General features: G+C 46.3%; 1 protein-coding gene across 4 annotated transcripts in view; it reads left to right on the top strand.

Annotated features, from left to right (window-relative positions):
- Window positions 1-6,124: 6,124 nt before the first annotated feature.
- Window positions 6,125-21,245, top strand: part of HACD4 (3-hydroxyacyl-CoA dehydratase 4) — a 58,680-nt gene continuing 43,559 nt past the window's right edge. For 2 of the 4 annotated variants that reach the window (XM_083184732.1, XM_083184740.1), the window contains exon 1: window positions 14,322-14,529. The gene's annotated coding sequence lies outside the window, so the exon portion shown is untranslated. Of the gene's footprint in view, window positions 6,162-14,321; window positions 14,530-21,245 lie in introns of those variants that run through there. The other 2 variants (XM_083184760.1, XM_083184749.1) reach the window with 2 other exon arrangements.

The raw sequence follows: 21,245 nt of genomic DNA, 5'->3' as shown, positions 1-21,245 counted from the left end.
GCACTTCTGGAACCAGGAACACCAAGGCACACTCAGGTATGACCAAAGCTATAACCGGCGTCTGTTCCCAGCAGACGCCGGCTATTTATTTGAATCTGCCGCCTGTGACTGTGCTGACGTCAGCTGCGCTGACGCCGCACGCTGCTTGGAGACTCGGGAGCGCTGCCCAGCAACGCCCCGACGTCCAGCAATCGGAGCTACAGAGCCGGAAGCTCGGGGCATTGCTAGGCAACGCCCCCGACGCTCCCCCGGCGCTCCATATCCGCCGCCCGTCCCGGACGTGACAGCACGCAGAGGCGCTCTGGGACGGCGGCGGCTGACAGTACCCCCCCCTTGAGGAGAGGTCAACCGACCTCCAAGTCCTGGCTTCAACGGATTTTGCCTATGAAATAATTCTTTTAAGGATGGGGCGTGAAGGTCCTTGTCCGGGACCCAGGACCTTTCCTCAGGTCCATAGCCCTTCCAATGGACCAGAAAGAACAAACGACCGCGGGTGATTCTCGAATCAAGAATACTATCAATCACAAACTCCTTGATGCCTTGCCGAATTACTGGTGCTGGCCTGTAAGCACGCGGCCGATGGGCAGGTTTAAGTAATGAGGCATGGAACGTGGGATTGACCTTCAGAGAGCGTGGAATCTGGAGTCGAAAGGCCACAGGATTGATCCTCCTAATGATCCTGTAGGGACCGATAAAGCGAGGACCCAACTTCTTGGATGCCTGATGGATATTAATATTCCTGGTGGATAGCCACACCCAGTCTCCGACTTTAAACGAACAAGGTCTCCTGTGACGGTCGGAGAAGCGCCTTGCGGCCGTGGTCGCAGAGAGGAGAGCCCTACGGACCATAGCCCAGATACTCCTCCTACTGGTCACCCACCTGGGATTACCTGTTCTGGCGGGAACAGGATCAAAAGAATTAGCCCGAGGGTGGAAACCATAGTTACAGAAAAATGGAGACATCTTGGTGGCAGAATGCCAGCCATTGTTATAGGCAAATTCTGCGAATGGCAGATTTTCCACCCAATCCTGTTGGGACTTTGATACGTAACACCGCAGGAACTGCTCGAGTGTCTGATTCACACGTTCCGTCTGCCCATTAGATTGTGGGTGATAGGCCGAAGATGGACTGAGCTTAATCTGTAACGCAGAGCAAATAGCCCTCCAAAACTTGGCCACAAATTGAACGCCCCTATCTGAGACAATATCAGTAGGAAGACCATGCAAGCGAAAAATGTGGCATAAAAACAAAGAGGCCAACCTTTCCGCGGAAGGTAAACCGGTCAAGGGGACAAAATGTGCCATCTTACTGAATCGGTCTACCACCACCCAGATGGAATCACAACCCCTGGATAGTGGTAAATCGGTTATAAAATCCATGGAAATATGTGACCATGGCCTCCGGGATATCGACAAGGGAACCAACTGACCAATTGGAGAAGAACGGGGAGTTTTATTCCTGGCACAAACGTCGCAGGCAGACACCCATTCCTTGACATCTCTCCTCATGGTGGACCACCAGACAGCTCTTGATAACAAAGATAACGTTTTATCAATGCCAGGATGTCCCGCCGATCTACATTGATGAAACTCCCAAAAAATTTTTTTGCGGAGCTCTAAAGGTACAAAGAGTCTACCCTCTGGAACGGCCTTAGGAGCCGAAGCTTGTGCCAAAATGACTTGATCCAGAAGGCTGTGAGTAAAACCAGCAATAATACAAGAGGCAGGAATAATAGACTCTAGTTGTAAATGCGGGTCTTGGACAGCAGAAAAACTTCTCGAAAGAGCATCGGCAACGACATTCTTTGACCCTGGCCTGTAAGTGATAATGAAATTAAATCGGGCAAAGAATAATGTCCACCTAGCCTGCCTAGCATTGACTCTCTTGGCTGATTGGAGATATGCCAGATTTTTATGATCCGTTATGATGGTAACCTGGAACCTAGCCCCCTCCAGCCAATGTCGCCATTCCTCTAAGGCTGCTTTAATGGCGAGAAGCTCCCGATTGCCGACGTCATAATTACATTCCGCTGAGGAAAATTTCCGAGAAAAAAAAGCACAAGGATGTAAGAACCCGTCCTGCCTATCCACCTGTGAGAGGACTGCCCCAATCCCTACTTCTGAGGCATCTACTTCCATGACAAAGGGTAATTCAGGATTGGGATGCCGCAAAACCCCGGCGGAAAGAAAGGCTGCCTTCAACTTAGTAAAGGCGTTAACAGCGGCATCGGACCAGACCGAAGGATTGGCGTCCTTCTTGGTTAAAGCAACTATGGGGGCTACAATATCGGAGAAGAATGGAATAAATCTCCTATAATAGTTAGCAAACCCCAAAAACCTTTGAGTGGACTTGAGGTTAGATGGTTGAACCCAATCCTTGATGGCCTGAAGCTTTACTGGGTCCATTTGAAAACCCCGAGGGGAAATAATGTAACCCAGGAAAGAAATGCTCTCCACCTCGAACTCGCATTTCTCCAACTTAGCATATAAATTGTTCTCCCTCAATTTTTTAAGAACTGCGCATACATGCAAGCGGTGTTGCTCCAGTGATGGGGAGAAGATCAAAATATCATCCAGATACACTACGACAAAAACTCCCAGAAACTCCCTTAAGACGTCATTAATAAAATCCTGGAACACAGCAGGTGCATTAGCGAGACCAAAGGGCATAACCAGATACTCATAATGTCCAGAATGCGTATTAAACGCAGTTTTCCACTCATCACCTGCTTTAATGCGAATTAAATTGTACGCCCCTCTCAAATCAATTTTAGAAAAAATGGATGCCTTACGAAGCTGATCGAAGAGGACAGATATGAGTGGAAGAGGATACGAATTCTTTACTGTAATGGCATTAAGCTGTCTAAAATCAATACACGGGCGAAGGGAGCCGTCCTTTTTCCCCACGAAAAAAAACCCGGCTCCGACGGGTGATTTTGAGGGCCTAATGAACCCTTTCTTAAGGTTTTCCTCAATATACTCCTCCATCGCCTTCTCCTCAGGAAGGGACAAGGAGTATAGTCGCCCCTTGGGAAGTTTGGCCTCAGGAACGAGATTAATGGCGCAATCATAAGGTCTATGAGGAGGCAAGACGTCTGCTTCTTTTTTGGAAAACACATCAGAAAATGACAAATAAGGTTCAGGTACCCCAGAAACTGAGGGAGTCACCATGCGGACTGGAAGAGCTAGACAATTATGAGAACATTGCTCACCCCAACTTACAAGTTCTCCTGACTGCCAATCAAAACATGGGTTGTGCAGTTTGAGCCATGGCAATCCCAGCACTACGGGTGTAACAGGACTATGAAAAATAAAAAAGGATAAGAGCTCGGAATGGGTAACCCCAACCTGGACCTGTAGGGGGACGGTGCGCTGTGTTATAACCCCACTGGGCAAGCGATTGCCATCTAAGCCATACACCGAAATCTCTGGAGATACTGGTATGAGGGCAATCCCCAGTTCCTTAGCTAACTGGGAGTCCAGAAAATTACCCGCAGCCCCACTATCAATAAATGCCTGGCCATCCCACCTATGAATCTCAGAAAAAAATACATATGGGGATTAATAAAGAATTACTGGGAGATATAAGAGATAGGCCTGATAGGATGTCTCCCCGCATCCTCAGGCCTTGGCGTTTCCCGGGCGCTCAGGACAAGCATTCACCAAGTGTCCACGGACCCCGCAGTATAGACAGAGACCCTGAGCACGCCGTCTTGCCTTCTCCTGCGGAGATAAGCGAGCTGCGCCCAACTGCATAGGTTCCCCAAGGTCGACGGCGGAGTCCTCGGGGACACTGGGCAATGGCGCCAACCCTGCCCCTCGTTCTGAGCGTCTCTCACGGAGCCGGCGATCCACCCTGATAACCAGCTGCATGAGATCGTCCAAGGACGTCGGTGTGGGATACTGCACCAGGGAATCTTTTATTTGGTCAGACAGCCCAACCCTAAATTGGGAGCGTAAAGCTGGATCATTCCACCCTGAATCATTGGCGTGTCGCCGGAATTCAGAGCAATAGGCTTCTGCCACCTGGCGACCCTGTTTGAGAGATCTAAGATGAGCCTCTGCTGCGGCTGCCTTATCTGGGTCATCATATAAAATCCCCATCGCCTGGAAAAAAGACTCCACGGACCGGAGAGCCGGACTGTCTGACTTCAGCCCAAATGCCCATGTCTGTGGATCCCCCTGGAGTAGGGAAATCACCAACCCCACTCTCTGTATTTCAGACCCGGAGGACAGGGGCCGTAACCGAAAATATAATCTACAGCTCTCCCTAAAATTAAAGAACTGATGTCTATCCCCAGTGAACCGATCAGGAAGACTCATTTTGGGTTCCTTAACCGACACAGCCATTGCAGGAGCTGCTCTACGAACCTCCTCCTGAGACTCAACTCTGAAAGTAAGATCCTGCAACTGCTGAGTGAGGTGGTGTAACAGTTCAGCAAAAACCTGGGCCGGAACCCCCGCATTGGGATCCATGCTAAACCAAGAAACACACAACCACTGTAGAGGTAATATGGTTGTGTTACAACTTTTTTGTGGCCGGTTATAATGTTATGATCCGGGGACCACCTTGCCACCCCTATCTCCGTTGCCTCAAACCGGGATTGGCGGACGTGTGCAGAGAGCTAGGCTTCACCAATAATAGCCGTGTTCGAGGGAGCCAGTTAGTCCGGCTCCAACCCCGATGCCACCTGGTCTTATGAGAGGACAACACGACCGCCAAGGCCAATAGAGAGCAAGGGTACAGCTAACTACACCTACAGAAGGCAAGGGGACCCCGGACGCCTGGCGTGTAATACCCCTGGGGGACACTACCCAATAATACGGGATAGATCCAGGGGAGTATGACTAAACGTAACAATACGTGAAAATGGTAATGAATATAAATGATGAACAAGGGAGCAACAATGCTACGAAGATGGTATGCTATCACAACAACTGAGGGCAACAATGCCGAAGATGGAATATAAAGACAAAAGATACAACTGGCAGCAATGCTTCTAACTAGATGGAATATGGGACTAGAAAGCACTGGCAACCAGGTTCTCTGATGACACTTATCTGTAGCCGGACACGGGGACACGGGTACACGGGACACGGCACAAGGCACAGCACAAGGCACGGCACAGAACGGAACGGCACAGCACTGCAGAGCACTTCTGGAACCAGGAACACCAAGGCACACTCAGGTATGACCAAAGCTATAACCGGCGTCTGTTCCCAGCAGACGCCGGCTATTTATTTGAATCTGCCGCCTGTGACTGTGCTGACGTCAGCTGCGCTGACGCCGCACGCTGCTTGGAGACTCGGGAGCGCTGCCCAGCAACGCCCCGACGTCCGGCAGCCGGAGCTACAGAGCCGGAAGCTCGGGGCATTGCTAGGCAACGCCCCCGACGCTCCCCCGGCGCTCCATATCCGCCGCCCGTCCCGGACGTGACAGCACGCAGAGGCGCTCTGGGACGGCGGCGGCTGACACACACACTGATGGAGCGAAAGCATCTAGGGCACTGGTTCCCAACCCTGGTCCTCAAGTACCCCCAACAGTGCACATTTTCCAGGTCACCCGGTAGGTGCACTCATTATTCAGACAAATTTTTAAAGATCCACAGGTGGAGCTAATTATCGGGGTTATTCTGGTTGGTACGTTGGGAACGTACGCCGGTGGATCGGGTTTTTTTTTGTTCTGCGCATGCGTACCTTCCGCAATGCGCAGGCGCGGCGACTTCACAACGCTCACGGACGGGTCTTTCCGTGCGAAAAAAACTGTCCGCAAGAGTACGGTCATTGTGGGCGGCATAGGGGCGTGTTGAGGGGAGCAGCCAAAATAATGAGGGAAACTGGGCGTAAACATGGGCGTACACGGGGGGGTGCACCAAAAATGTACAGTGCTACAACCGCTCGATCGGCGAAAGCACCTTGCATTTCGGACAGAAAACAGGCGGACGCCAATTACACCTCCAGACCACCCCTAGAGATACAGTATGAGAGCAGAAGCCTGGGTCTGCTAATTAACGCTGATTACTACTCAAACACATACACCTGAATGTAATAAGCAATGCTGCAGTCTATTAAGTCAAAACCATTATTTCACTACATGCAAGCCACACACAGCCCTCAAACACATTGGAAGCATATCTTTCTACACTTCTCTACATGTAAAGGTTGGTTTCATTTTAGCTAAGATTAATTTTAAGACCTGCTTATATATGCCAAGGTAGTTAGTTTATAACCATTTACACACATTCAGTAAGTGTTTTAATATACTTTAAACAGCAGGACACTCAATCTACACAAGTCGACCTGTGTCAACCTTTTCACTCTAATACAAACATAGGGTTTTTTTATGATAAAATTACATAAACCACATCTAAGAGCTACAAGGATGTTTCAGCAATGTCCTAAGGCCATGGCCACTATTTTGCACACAATCTTTATATTGTAGCCAAAATACATAACTTAACCACTTTCATATCTGCTATGAATTGGATGTACAGTAGCACACTCTGGATGTAAGATGCCACCAATCACATTATTGCAATCACATCTCTCTAACAAAGGATCCCAGCATCTGCTTATGACACTGAAAACTCATATTTCAAAAAATATTTTAACATGTTTGCACACAAACAATTTTATCATGCTTGGTCGACTCACACATCTTTAACATACCTGTACCAAGACCTGACTGTTTTTTTGGGGAGGACACATATGCATTCCTACACAAATGTCACTTTGGCCCCTTGTTTGCCTACCTCACCCACTCCATGAGGAAATCATTGTTCTGGCCCTGCTTTTAACTACTAATGTAGGAATTACCTCACCTGCACAGACACTACTTTCTCACCTATCAAGTTGCTCTGCACATGTGCTGACACAAACAAATTAACAGGTAAATGGTGGATATGAACATGTGCATGGCCATGGAGAGGGTTATACTTGGCAAACTTGAACAACACTTCACTAAATGCACCAAAAGACCAAGGTCAGTTAGTACACATAAATGTATTATTTGGTTTACACAAGAAATTACACATACAACACGTGGTTTTTAATTGAAAAAAATATTTGTATTTGCTGTTAAGCATCACAGCTTTTTTTTTTAAATGTAATGCCATAAATAATAACATATAAAAAAGAAATACCAAAATAACAATCTGCCAGAACAAGAAGTTGCATATCTACAAACATGTGTTACCCAGCAACTGCAATGGTGACATAAATGTGGACACCAGCAAACAACCTGTAACACCCAGGGAGAATACTAAGCACGATACACACCAGCAAAAATAAACCCTGCATTTCAAGAGGTCAAATTAAACAGATGACTGCCCTTGGCACGAGAATGGACAGATTTAGCACTCAGGAAGTGGATCCCCAGTGCAAATTCAAACATTTGGGGTACAAACACAGAGGAAGTGAATCAGGTGTCATTTCTTGGGCCCTTTTTTCCCCTTTTTGGATGGGACCTTGGGGACAGGAGCCTTTACGGCGTCTTTGGGCAGTGGACACAGGAGGGTCGGCAGAGGTGGAAGGTTGTGGAGCAGCAGATGGGGTGTCGTCCCTTTGGGACCTGGCGGTGGTGAGCAGCTCCGCCAGAATGTCATTGTGGCGGCTGAGTTGTTGGGCAATGCTTTGCATGCCCATTCTGGCGGTTGAAGGCCTCAAACTGCTGCCTGTTTGTCTCCTTCCAATCCGCCAGAAACTCCCCAAACTGCTGCTGACGGGCTGCAGCCTCCACCCCTCGCTGCTCGATCCTGTCCAACAGCTCAATCCACCTGGCATCCCATGTGGCCTGTGGCTGGGGGTGTTGTGTTGGTGGAGGCTGATCAACTTGTGGCTCTGAAGGGGAAGATGTTGCCGGTTCCTCAGGAGTATCTGGTTGTTCTAGAATAAAAATTTAAAACAATGTCACCATCACATACACAAACAATATCTCTTACCACAATCAATGCATTACTGTAAATTACCTGGTAGCTCAGCAGTAAAGACCTCCACCGGGAGCTCGCTATCCATATTGGATATTCCCCTGACCTCGGCCACATCTATCACATCCAAAGCATCCCGCTCCAGGGGGGTATATCCCAAATTGAATGGCATAGGCCCCTCCCGGTGGACATGCTGTGATTGTACCGGTCAGTCACCTTCCTCTTCAGTACAGTTTTGAAGTCTGACCACCTACAAATCAAAATTAAAAAATTATCATCAGGAGATGTGTGCACCACTGTACTACAGAACATCATTACTGCGTTCCATTTCCTAGTGTGGGTGATATGTTTTCTTTTCTGCATATGTTTGCTACACACACATTTATGTCACCATTATGAGGCATTACAGTGTCTCATATCACTCATTAGGCCGCTTAATGCACGTACATGTCTCACTATGCTGAAATGAGAGCAGCCATGGCCAAAGTATGCTCCTCCAGCTGTTGAGAAAATACACATCCCACCATAGCTTGGCAGTGTTGCTATTAGGGAGTAATTTAAATATGGGAAGGCATGCTGGGATGTGTAGTTTCTCAACAGTTACATGTGCACAGTTTGGACATCCTTGTTTCATTAGCATCATGTGGAACTTGTTTCTACAACTCATTAACAAAAACACACTTGTTGTTGTCCCATCACATACTTCACATGAGCAGAACTGTGGCCATAACCTCAAATCACACCAATGGTGCATGGTTCATATATAAATGTTGGTTATTAGACATGGTTGTGTTCACATGTATCATTGAAGTGTAGCACTATCTACAAACACACCTTTCTATTATCCTCAAAACATACATGCAACATATGTAAACATATATTTCATTATCAGGGGGAGAAACACACTTGCCTTTTCTTCACTGCCGCCAAATCCCTTGGCAGTCTTGACACCTTGTTCACTTCCTCTGTGATCTTCACCCAAATGTTTAGCCTTGCACTGGCAACCGGCCTCCTGGGAGCTAATTCAATCCATTCTCGTGCTAGGGGCACTAAAACTCTCAATTCTTCCTCTAGAAATGCAGGGTTTCTCTTTTTGCTGGTGGAATCCTGCTCAGTACTCGGCCTAGATGTTGCAGGTCATTTTCTGGTGGCCCCAGTCACCTCACCATGCAGCTGCAGGGTCACACATGTTTGCAGAGATGCAACCTCTTGTTCTGGCTGGTTGCTGGGCCGTTGTTGAGCCGGTGGAGTTGGAACAGGGCCTGTTTGTGAGGTGTCCCCTTGTTCTTGCGTCCTACTCCTCTCTTGGGCCCTCCTTCTCCGCTCCAGTCCCCTCTTGGTCAAAGCCTCCAGCAAGGATTCCGCTGTTGCCCTCTGAAGGGTGTCCTCAGCTGCGAAATCATCAGAGCCTGACATGTTTGCAGCAAATGTGGTCTGCTTGTGGCTGCATATTTATATGGTAAACTCCCGCCTTGCACAAGGGGCATATTTTTTTCCCCGCAATGTAGTAGCTAATTACCACCGATAAATGCTGCTTAAATTATGTGCTACATGGCTAAAAGTGTGCACATGTCATTCCAATGATCAGTGTTTTCAGGTGGTCTCTGTTGGAGTACGTGTATGCTTTCTTAAACAAATTTAAAAACATACCAACGTTACAATGCTTTCCTTACATTTGTAATGTGTATTAATTTTTCACACAGCAACATGTTGTATGTGCATTGTTATCAGCGTATGTATTAGTACAAGGTTGCGTGTATAATTTTTCGCACACTGTATATACAGTACGTGTCTCCCTACATTGAATGCATAATGTATGTTCTGGTGTGCGTATCGGAACGGTCAGTGAAACTTTACATTCACATACATATTGTTAATGTAAGATGGATTAATAAAGTTAACAATAAAAAAACTAGGCTTTCGACCAATCAACAACCACCAAAACTTATATATGTACCTGCAATTAATAACTGCGCCATTGCTAATATGTCTTCCACACGGGCTGCCCCATTTTCCACCCAGGAACTGCTGGCGTTGGTCTTCGTCATCGACCGTTGCCTGGGGGCCAGGGGCCCTTATGTCTCCAATATGGAGAAGCACCAGGCGTATAACGCTGCCCGGCGCTTAATTTACGCCCGGACCCACGTCCACAGGAGCCTGGGGCAGGTGGAGCGGCGCTGGTCGGACCCACATTCACATTGTATATGGCCCCGTCGTCACTCCACGATTGACGCGAACCCGAAGCGAGCCCGGGAGGGGCGGCGGTGCGCGTCCTCCGACCTTTTCATACCCCTATTATCCACGTCGGCGTGGAGTTGAGAATATAAAGTGTGGCGAGCGCAGCGAGCCACCGAGCCCGAAGTGTGGCGAGGGGATGCATATACCTGTGAAGTTATACGCGTCCCCTCGCGGGTCTCGCTACGCTCGCCACACTTTATTTTCTCCACTCCACGGCGACGTGGATAGTAGGGGTATGAAAAGGTCGGAGGACGCGCACCGCCGCCCCTCGCGGGCTCGCCTCGCTCGCCACGCTTCGGGTTGGCTTCAATCGTGGGGTGGCGTTGAGGGTGTAAAATTGGTGGTCTAGGGAATATTTTACATTGAATCCAATGTAAAATAGGGTCCCAGGCACCCTATTCACATTTGATTCAATTAAAAAATCGGGTCGGTCGCGTCGGTCGCATCGCATGCGATGCGACCGACGCGATTTTTCCGACACGACCACCCTGATGCAAATCGGTGTGGCCGTTCTAGGAAACAAGTACCTGTTTTTTTTTTCCTTCACTACAGACACTGAACGGCACCAGGATGATGTGGGCCAGATTCTCCAGGAAATATTCCTCACTCTGGTGTATTTGAACCTGCTTTTTGCCCGACTAGAGGCCCTCCTTTAATTTTTTATTTATTTTCATTATTATGTTTTATAAAAATAAAGGTTTGTGTTCAGTTAGAAGTTGCCTGTGTTTTTAATCATAAATATGTTAGAGGGTTTGTAAGGGCAGGTACATACAGATGTGTAATGTAACTTATATTTGTAATTTGAGGTGAGGGGTAACGATTGATGTGTGAATGTGTGTGTTTTTGGGATAAATACCACATAGCGAAAAGGCAATTTTCTTGTTTATATTGGTAGATTAAAACATCACACATAACATCAGGGTAGGTATACATGTTAACAATTGTGATCCAACTAATTATGGACATAATTTAGTACATACACACAAACACCAACATAACTTTATTTAAAAGTAACAGCAATGTGGGGACACATAGATAGTGATTAAAATGCAACATTAGAACATAATAAATATACATGTAAGGAGGGATAAAAGGTATTTTTATTAGGCTGTTCATTAAGGTAGACAATTGAGGTAATAGAAAACAATAATTGATTAACAATTAGAATAATTAATTTAATTGGCTTAATCATAGTTGAAAGGCTAGATTAGAAGGATCATATATGTGAAGGGTATGCCAGCATGCACGGACGTACGCTCACTCTCACGATTGGTGACATACGCTGAGTTTTCCATTGAAAACAGGCGAGACCCGTCCATGCAAGGTGGCATTACGCTCAGATAGCCGTTAGATGTCGGTGTGATAGGGGACGAGACCCGTCCGTATACGGTGGTGTATGCTCTGTTGTACGCCAGTTATCGTGTCTAAGAGGAGATCTGTCCGTGTACAGTGGCGTACGCTCAAGTGTATGCCACTCCCCTTTGTCGGTCTTTCTGACCGTTCGTATGCGGATGTTTTGTGGGTGGACTTTTGCTCGCCGTCCGCATACGGGAAACGTACAGTGATACGGAATGTACGTACGTTTGGCCGACCGAACCAGAATAAGGCCCTATGTCACTTGTGATTCTGTGTGGAGACCTGGAAAACGTGCACTGTTGGGGGTACTTGTGGACCAGGGTTGGGAACCACTGATCTAGAAAGTTCCCAATGATTTCAGTAGAAGTATGATGGCAATGTAATTGTTTCTTGTATGTATTGTGTCATTCAGGGACTTTTTACCGGTTGGTTTAGAAACACAGTTGTGAGGTTCTATTTCCTCATAAACTGTTATTATGCAGTTAGAAACTGGAAGCCATAAGGTGTTCATTTATCAGAAAGAAATCACATCACCTATACCCCTTTTACACTGAGCAAAGAAAAACAACATAGCCTGATCCAGCTTACAGTATGTGCTATTTCAGTACCAGTCTATTTCAGCTACTGTATAGTGCCATTACGGTACCAGCCTGGTTCCAGCCTGGATCCAATTATTGAGTTTCTCTGTTTTCAGTCAAATTTTTCAGTTAGTGTGCCATTCCAGTTCCATCAAGGATCCAGTTAGTGTGCCCTACCAGTTCCAGCATGGATCCAGTTATTGTACCATTCCAGTTCCAGCAAGGTTCCAGTTAGTGTGCCATTCCAGTTCCAGCATAGATTCAGTTAGTGTGCCATTCCAGTTCCAGCAAGGATCCAGTTAGTGTGCCACACCAGTTCCAGCAAGGATCCAGTTAGTGTACCATACCAGTTCCAGCATGGATCCAGTTATTGTACCATTTCAGTTCCAGCAAGGTTCCGGTTAGTGTGCCATACCAGTTCCAGCAAGGATCCAGTTAGTGTGCCGTTCCAGCAAGGATCCAGTTAGTGTGCCATACCAGTTCCAGCAAGGATCCAGTTAGTGTGCCATACCAGTTCCAGCAAGGATCCAGTTAGTGTGCCATACCAGTTCCAGCATGGATCCAGTTATTGTACCATTCCAGTTCCAGCAAGGATCCAGTTAGTGTGCCATTCCAGTTCCAGCAAGGATCCGATTAGTGTGCCATTCCAGTTCCAGTAAGGATCCAGTTATTGTACCATTCCAGTTCCAGCATGGATCCGGTTAGTGTGCCATTCCAGTTCCAGTAAGGATCCAGTTATTGTACTATTCCAGTTCTAGCATGTATTCAGTTAGTGTGCCATTCCAGTTCCAGCATGGATCCAGTTATTGTACCATTCCAGTTCCAGCATGGATCCGGTTAGTGTGCCATTCCAGTTCCAGTAAGGATCCAGTTATTGTACTATTCCAGTTCTAGCATGTATTCAGTTAGTGTGCCATTCCAGTTCCAGCATGGATCCAGTTATTGTACCATTTCAGTTCCAGCAAGGTTCCGGTTAGTGTGCCATACCAGTTCCAGCAAGGATCCAGTTAGTGTGCCGTTCCAGCAAGGATCCAGTTAGTGTGCCATACCAGTTCCAGCAAGGATCCAGTTAGTGTGCCATACCAGTTCCAGCAAGGATCCAGTTAGTGTGCCATACCAGTTCCAGCATGGATCCAGTTATTGTACCATTCCAGTTCCAGCATGGATCCGGTTAGTGTGCCATACCAGTTCCAGCAAGGATCCAGTTAGTGTGCTGTTCCAGCAAGGATCCAGTTAGTGTGCCATACCAGTTCCAGCAAGGATCCAGTTAGTGTGCCATACCAGTTCCAGCATGGATCCAGTTATTGTACCATTCCAGTATGGATCCGGTTAGTGTGCCATACCAGTTCCAGCCTGCTCCCAGTTATTGTGCTTTCTCAACTCAAAGCCAGCCTATTAAAGTAGACAGTTTTGTCAAGGCCAGTAATCTGGGTGCACGCTAGACAATTCACTCCATGAGCGATATCATCAACAAATCTCATAACCTACTGGGTGAATAATATAATGCATACACACTGAACAATGTTGTTAATGATAATGTTCAGTGATGTCACATGGCCCCCACTGAACATGCGGTCATTGACAATATAATAAACCTTGAGCTGCATGTTCAGATGACAGAGGACATCATCAACAACTGCGGGAGTACATATGGTTAACTATATACAGTAGTGCGTACACACAAGACAATATGCACACTATACAGTTAACGATATTTTGTTATTGTGCATATCGTTAACAATATACTGTGTAGTGATTATGCACATATACGGTTATCCACTCTTCTATATTCATATTACAATTCTAACTATCTATGAGGAAGAATTATATATGTCCCTTCCAGTTCCAGACCTCTAAAGACACCGGTGAGCAGGTATCTGGTTCTCTCCCACTAAAATCCCAAAACCCCAGTCCTGATACACAGTTTATATCTGGGGTGCTGGGGCTTGTGTATATGTATATATATACACACTTCTAAGATGTAATTCAATAATCTTCATTTATGTATATAGGCTACATTAAAATAAATGAAAGCAGAAGTGTGTGACATAGTGCAGCTGCTCAGAGTTGTGGTTTTATGTGGGCTTGTTCCTCAGTGACGGCTATGAACTATGAAGCAGAATGTCATGTAGGAGGGGAGAAGAGGGAAGGAGCAGTTGATTTTAGTTAATGGGCGTGTATTCCACTCCCTGACCAAGACTGTAGCTTGGTACAGTGCAGAACAGAAGTGCAGGGATTAGTGTATATTGTGTATATATATATATATATATATATATATATATATATATATATATATATATACAGTACACACAGATTACTGAGCTCCACTCTCCGCTTTTGGCGCACTGCAGATGAGAGGTCCCACCTGGAGAAAAGCTGCCCTTTACACTTCCAGAAAAGGGTGACATCCTCAACTAATAGATCCAGCCGGGGTGAGTTGTTTCCCATTGTTGTTAATGGCAGATACTGTGGGTTGGGATCATTTGGTCTATTGCATTATGGTAGAAAGTCATTAGGTCGAATCCATTAGGTCGACATGCTAAAAGGTCGACATGATTCTAGGTCGACATGGGAAAAGGTCGACATGATTCTAGGTCGAAAGGTCATTAGTTCGACAGGTCATTAGTTCGACAAGGTCATTAGTTCGACATTGTCTATGTCGACATTCACAAGGTCGACATGGGGTTTTTCACTGTTTTTTTACCTGAATGTCAACACAGTCGACATGGACACAGTTTAAAGTGCACTGCATCCCCTCGCATCGCTCGCTGCGCTCGCGATGCGTCGGGCACGGTGCCTCGCTACGCTCGGCACACTATTTTATTCTCCCACCACGCCCTAGTGGATGGTAGGGCATGAAATACCGCCTGTCGGCACATGTTGGCTCAAAAAACAGTGAAAAACTCCATGTCGACCTTGTGAATGTCGACATAGACAATGTCGAACTAATGACCTTGTCGAACTAATGACCTGTCGAACTAATGACCTTTCGAACTAGAATCATGTCGACCTTTTCCCATGTCGACCTAGAGTCATGTCGACCTTTTAGCATGTCGACCTAATGGATTCGACCTAATGACTTTCTACCATAATGCAGTAGACCAAATGACCGCATCCCGATACTGTATGTGAGTGATCATTGGGAACTAAAAGTTCTGCTATTTCTCATTAAAGGCTGCGGGGACAGAGAGCTGCGAGCTCCAGCACAGCATGTCCTGTACAAACTGATCCCGAAAAAAACAAGAAACAGCAGCAAGGCTTTCCTAGCTAGCAAACACGTTTTGCAATGACAGCCTGAAGCTGGTGTGCATTGTAATGCTTTGAATCACACTCTTGTTTCAGAATCCCATAAATTAACAGTTTTAATAGATTGCATAAACATGTATCTGTATATTACACTAGCTGCCTATTTTATTTAATACGGTATGCTTGAAACAGGAAACAGAAAGGAAGTAGTCAGAGCAAGTCAGCAAATGCTGCACTTTGGGTGCCAAGTAATGCAACATATTTATAGAAAACTGTTATAATCAATCCTTTATCTGGACACACAAGGAATGTATATTCTGGAATGTTGTTAATCTGAATCATAGGGGGGAATTTACTAAGATGGGAGTTCTATTTCAGATGGGATGTTGCTATGGGCACAGGGCCATCTTAACAACATGATGGGCCCCTGGGCAAACAGGTGCAGTGGGGCCCATACCTACACAACCACTCACAAAAATCAGGGACCCTTGCGCGGCGTAGCCGCCCACACCAAAAAGGGGGGGTGGTCTTGTAAAAAAAAGGGGCGTGAAAGTACGTAAACAAGCACGGTGCACCCGTCGCTACTGCTGGGCGGTGAGATAGGACCCAGAAATGAACACTAATTAATGCTGCAGGTGGCTGAATCTTGTGAGTCTGACCCTAACCCACCATTTACTGCTTTATCACTAGGACATGGTTCACCATTTCCTGACAAGCATTAAATGCTTTGAAATGTTTTTGACTCCCTTATTTTGCTGAGTACCGCCGCTATGATATGAATATATGCGTTGGAGATTCATCTACCCCAACTAAGGAGGGCACAGTATCATTATCACCTGTATAGTACTGCAGATTGTGGATGAGTGCCGCAGCCACTACAATTTATGCACCCCAGTTGGCTTTTCAAATAAATCACTCATTAAGGCATGATATAACAACGTTTCATGTCCTTTAATGTGGCAATTTTGTCAGGTCATCTAATAAGATATCATATTAGATAACCAGACGAAATTGCCACATTAAAGCAATGAAGCGTACCATGCCTTAACAAGCACACAGGCATCCATTCACCTCCTCCTCCTCCACTGCTGCTGCTGTCTGCAGAGTTTAGCAGACAGCAGCGCAGCCTGTGTGTGCCCCCCCCCCCCCGTCCAACCTGCAGATGCTGCGGTCTGCAGCAGTGGCGTAGCTTGGTTTGGGGCGCCCCCCCGCCGTTAATGGGGGGGCGCCCCCCTCCGGCCTCCCCACCCCGGCCGCTGGTGCCCAGTGCCCCCCCATCGCCACAGGCTTACCTGTCTGCGCGTCCCGGCTCCCCTCCTGGCTTCAATTAATAAATCTATGCAGACGGACCATGATAAAATGGCCGCCCCCATACTGCAGACAGTTTCAGAGAACTGTCTGCTTTATGGGGCGGCCATTTTATCGTGGTCCGTCTCCATAGAATTGATTGAAGCCAGGAGGGGATAGGGGGCGGGGGCATTACTATAGCACCGCAGACCCCCGGCGCCCCCACATACACAGTGCCCCCCCGCGACTGCGGGGGCTGCGGTGCTATAGTTACGCCACTGGTCTGCAGGTTGCACGTCCCCCATTGATGTCAATTTGAGCCGGGTCGGATGACCTGGCGTACTCATTTACACCACTATCTACCCAGGTCCTGGCCATGTTCTACCCAGGTCAGGACCTAGGTCGAAGTCCCATGTAAAGGGACACGGCGTGTCCCATTTACTCCGCCGCTGACCCGGGTCTGACCCTCCGAAGACCCGGAGTTTTGCAGCGGTGTAAAAGGGGTATTACATAAACCATCTCTGAGGGCACCAAATCCTGTAGATTTCTGCCATGCTGATACTTATTCCAGTGTCCTCTGCTGATGTAACAATGTGTATATACCCTGTACTTGTCCACTATTGTATTCAACTGTAGTGCCCCATACACACTAGAAAATAAAGTGAAAATCTTTCAGAAAGCCTATCTTGAAAGATCTGCTAGTGTGTATGCTTAATGTCATGAACAATGCGTGCCCCCATGCATCGCTAACTCGTTAATGACGGCCATGCTGCTGCTGCGGTTGCCTAGTGTGTATGGGGCCTAAGTCACTGTTTTGCTTTTTCATTTATGTACTCTGTTATTGGGCGTTGTGGATTCCTTGTGGTGCCATAGATATAAATAAAGGATAATAATAATGACTACCTGGTTAAATGCCAACAAATTGGTGGGCAGCAATTAGTTCTTTCTAGCTCAGGGGTGGCCAACCGGTCAGAGGTAAAGAGCCGAAAAATATCGGTAGTCAAGCTAAAGAGCCAACATCATGCGTGCGCCGAAGACGCATGCGCCAAAAAAAGGGGGGTAGTCTATTTTGACCCCTTGGGTGGGTGTGATACAAATATGCCTCCAATAGTGCAGTGCCATATATACATATGCCCCCCACACGGTGCCAGGTATGACCCCTACGGTGCCAGAAAGCTGGTATGCCCCCACAGTGCCACAAACTGATATGCCCCCACAGTGCCACAAACTGCTCATGCCCCCACAGTGCAATTTCCCAGCAGCAGCACTCACCGTTGTTGCTGCTGCTGCCGGGCGGGGAGAGGACAGTCTGGCATCCCCCTGCAGTCCTGTGATGTCACCAAGGGGAGGAGAGCACAGCACACCGCGCATCTCCTTCCCCCTCACTTCCCTGTGACTGGGCAGTCCACCAATCAAAGCTCGCTGGCCGGCTCCTGATTGGCTGCTGGCCCGCGAGCTCTAATTGGCAGACGGCCCAGTCACAAGGATGCACAGTAAGGGGTAGGAGAGATGCACGATGCACACTCTCTTCCCCTCAAAAGGAGAAGGGATTCAGGGAACCGGCAACAGGGGGGACTGGAACGGATGGTGGGCGGCGGGTAGCAGTGGGAGCAGGAGCCACACTTTACAAGGGGGAGAGCCGCATGAGGCTCAAGAGCCACGGGTTGGCCACCACTGTTCTAGCTAGTCTAAAGATTTATCAAGAAACAGAGGGGATAATTCCATAGAAGACAGTGTATATCATGAATCAATTAGACAAAAAATGTTAACCCTAGAACACATACATAATTTTTGCAGGCAGTAATTTCAAGTTTCTTTGGGGCATTTTATTACCCCTGTATGTGTTCTAGGGTTAATTAAATACATACAATTACTAGGGCACATATTGGCAGTTACCATATAGACATTCATAATGTCAAGCTAGTTCTTCATGTTAACTGTACAGTGTTGCCAACCTCAATATGTCACATTTTCAATGTTGACATGGGAAATTGCTACATTTGATAACAGTTAGGCGCTGCTGTGAGGGCTATGGGAGGGGGTTATTTTTTGGCTGCATGGGATGGTGGGAGGGTGAGGGCTAGGCACTAGGTGGGTTATGGGTAGAGATTAGGATTGGGGGTTACATTAACCACCAAATTGCCACTGCTCACATATCACCAGTAAAACTGCTTTTCACATGACTGCTGGGACCGAAATAAGACACTGGGCACGCCACTCGGTGAACGTTCAGACATGAAAAGATAGATCATCTAAAATATAACTTTGAGATGATGAAACATCCACTGTCTAGTAATGTTTTTCACCTGCTGTGCCATGGCACACTAGTGTGCCTTGAGTTGTTCTCAAGGGCGCTCCCAGAGCTAGAGATATCCACACCAGTTACAGCCACAACCACCACTTCAACTGTTATTCACTGGTATCTTCCTGCTCCAGTCCTGTCTCTGTATCCTGGGCATACAGTATGAGACCACCCGTTGCTGATATCAGTGGGTGCAGATCTGTCCCCCTCCTCTTCATCCTTTAATCAACTTTGATTAGCGGCAGCAATTGTTGCTTCCTCTCTCAATGATGGTGTCAGTGTCAGTCCCAGTGTCCCATTTCAAGGGCTGGTTGCTTAAGAAGCTGCCTGGAGACTGCATAGGACATGAATCGGATTTATAGGAAATGAGTCACAGGGAGCTAGGTGAGGCGCTTCTCAGGCGTCCTGCTGTTATACTGTCCCCAGTAGCTTCTTAGGAGAACATAATGACTGCTAGGATGTGACTCGTATGGTGAAGAGGTAGAGGGAGTTTCTCTGCGCTTCACTAGGATTCTGCTGGGTACCCGTCGGACCATCTCCTGCAACACAATCAGTATACAAAAATACAAGCTTTGGAACCTGCACTTCCTATTGGAGTGATAATGGTATATAGTAGTACTTCAAAGGATCATGGGTCTATATCCAGTAAATGTCCTTATTATTTTGATGAACTTTGATCCATGATAAGAAACTTCAAAGAAAAAAACAAAGACAATTCATGGTGCAGATTTGGGTGCTAGGAGGGGAAAATTGTGATAAACACAGTATCAATCAATCTTATACTATAGGCATATGAAAGATACTAACATCAAAGGTTCTTTTCCTTCCTCCTCCGATATCCCTTAATGTAAATAAAAGTAGAAGCCTCTCATAATGTAAAAATGTAACATTTATTCATAAAGGAAAATATAAACACACAAATAAAATAAAGCCTTGTATCGTCCCCGGCCTTAACACAAAATGCTTGTATGTCAGCATAAAGGAGATGGTTGTAATACAAGGTAACACCTCTGTATAGGCCTCCAAAGCATCCTAATGTTCAGTCCAGACAAGTGACAACCAGGCACCTCCAAACAACCAACGTGTTTCGACCAGCTGGTCTTTATCAGGGTATCATGAGGGTGTCCCTGAGGAAGACCAGCTGGTCCAAATGGGTTTATGGTTTGGAAGTACCTGGTACAGTCCTTTGAACTACTAGATACCTTTAGAACCCCAATAGAAAGCACGGGTTCCACAGCTTTTTTTTTTTTTTTAAGTGCCTCATATGGTGTTCACATGAGGGCATTTTTAACGGTTTCTCCTGGGACACTACCCACTTAAAACAATTGGCATTAGCATGAGGTCTGTCCTATGTTCTGCAAACAGATGAGCCTGGTTCAGACTGTACTGTGTCCATCAGGGGGTAATAGTGTTTTCTTTGTGTGTTCTTGGGGATATATGGGCTTGTTTGTTTTCTGTGGAGGCCATTTCCCCTCCTGTGCGGTCTGATGGTGTGCCTTGGCAATTGGTGCCCCACGAGTTGAAAAAGGTTGAAAATCACTGTTCTGGGCTGGAGTGTTAGTGTATCACTTGATAGCTATATTAAGTATTATTCAAAGGATTTAATAAGGTACTCAACATTTTTTACAGATTTAATGGTCCAACAGAATTTGTGCTGATGTACATCTTTTTTACTAGGATGGGAGTTGTATTGAAGATGGGATGTTGCCTACAGTATATCAACCAATCAGATTCTACTTATTTATTTAGCACTTTCTTGAATATAATAGATAGAATATGGTTGCCCATATCAACATTTTCAATAGAACTCCAATCTTCATAAATTTTAGTCAATGTGTCCTCTGCAGGCTTATATCATAAATAAACTGAAAACCAATCACAAGTATTCAACTAATTTTACTGAAAATGTCTACAATCATTGTCAATGCTGCAGTAGTATCATTTTATTTATATTCTTATATATTCATAGAATCCATGCCCCAGAAAGTATGTGTAGCAATTATTAGTACTTATAGTCCCACATACTTGCCTACTTTTGAAAAATAGTTTCAAGATGATTATAGTTGGTAGTAGAATTTTGCACTGCGCCCCATTGAGGGGGCGTGTCATTCTCCACTTAAAGGGCGTGTCTAGTTCCATATATGGAGAGATTGTGAAAAGAGATTGTGAACATGGCACCTAGAAGCGTGAGTGTATTGCTACATTTGAGCGGAATCTTTTAAAATTATTTATATCCAGATGTAGATGAGCCCCAAAGCAGTCAGTAAGAGCTACTATACTTGGTAAAGTGCTGGGATATGGTGCTGATGATTC

This window comes from Crinia signifera, chromosome 1 (genome assembly GCF_055691185.1).
Source record: "Crinia signifera chromosome 1, ASM5569118v1, whole genome shotgun sequence".
Lineage (NCBI taxonomy): Eukaryota > Metazoa > Chordata > Amphibia > Anura > Myobatrachidae > Crinia > Crinia signifera.
Note: the sequence above shows the minus strand (reverse complement) of the source record. Positions and strands in the feature narration are given on the sequence as shown.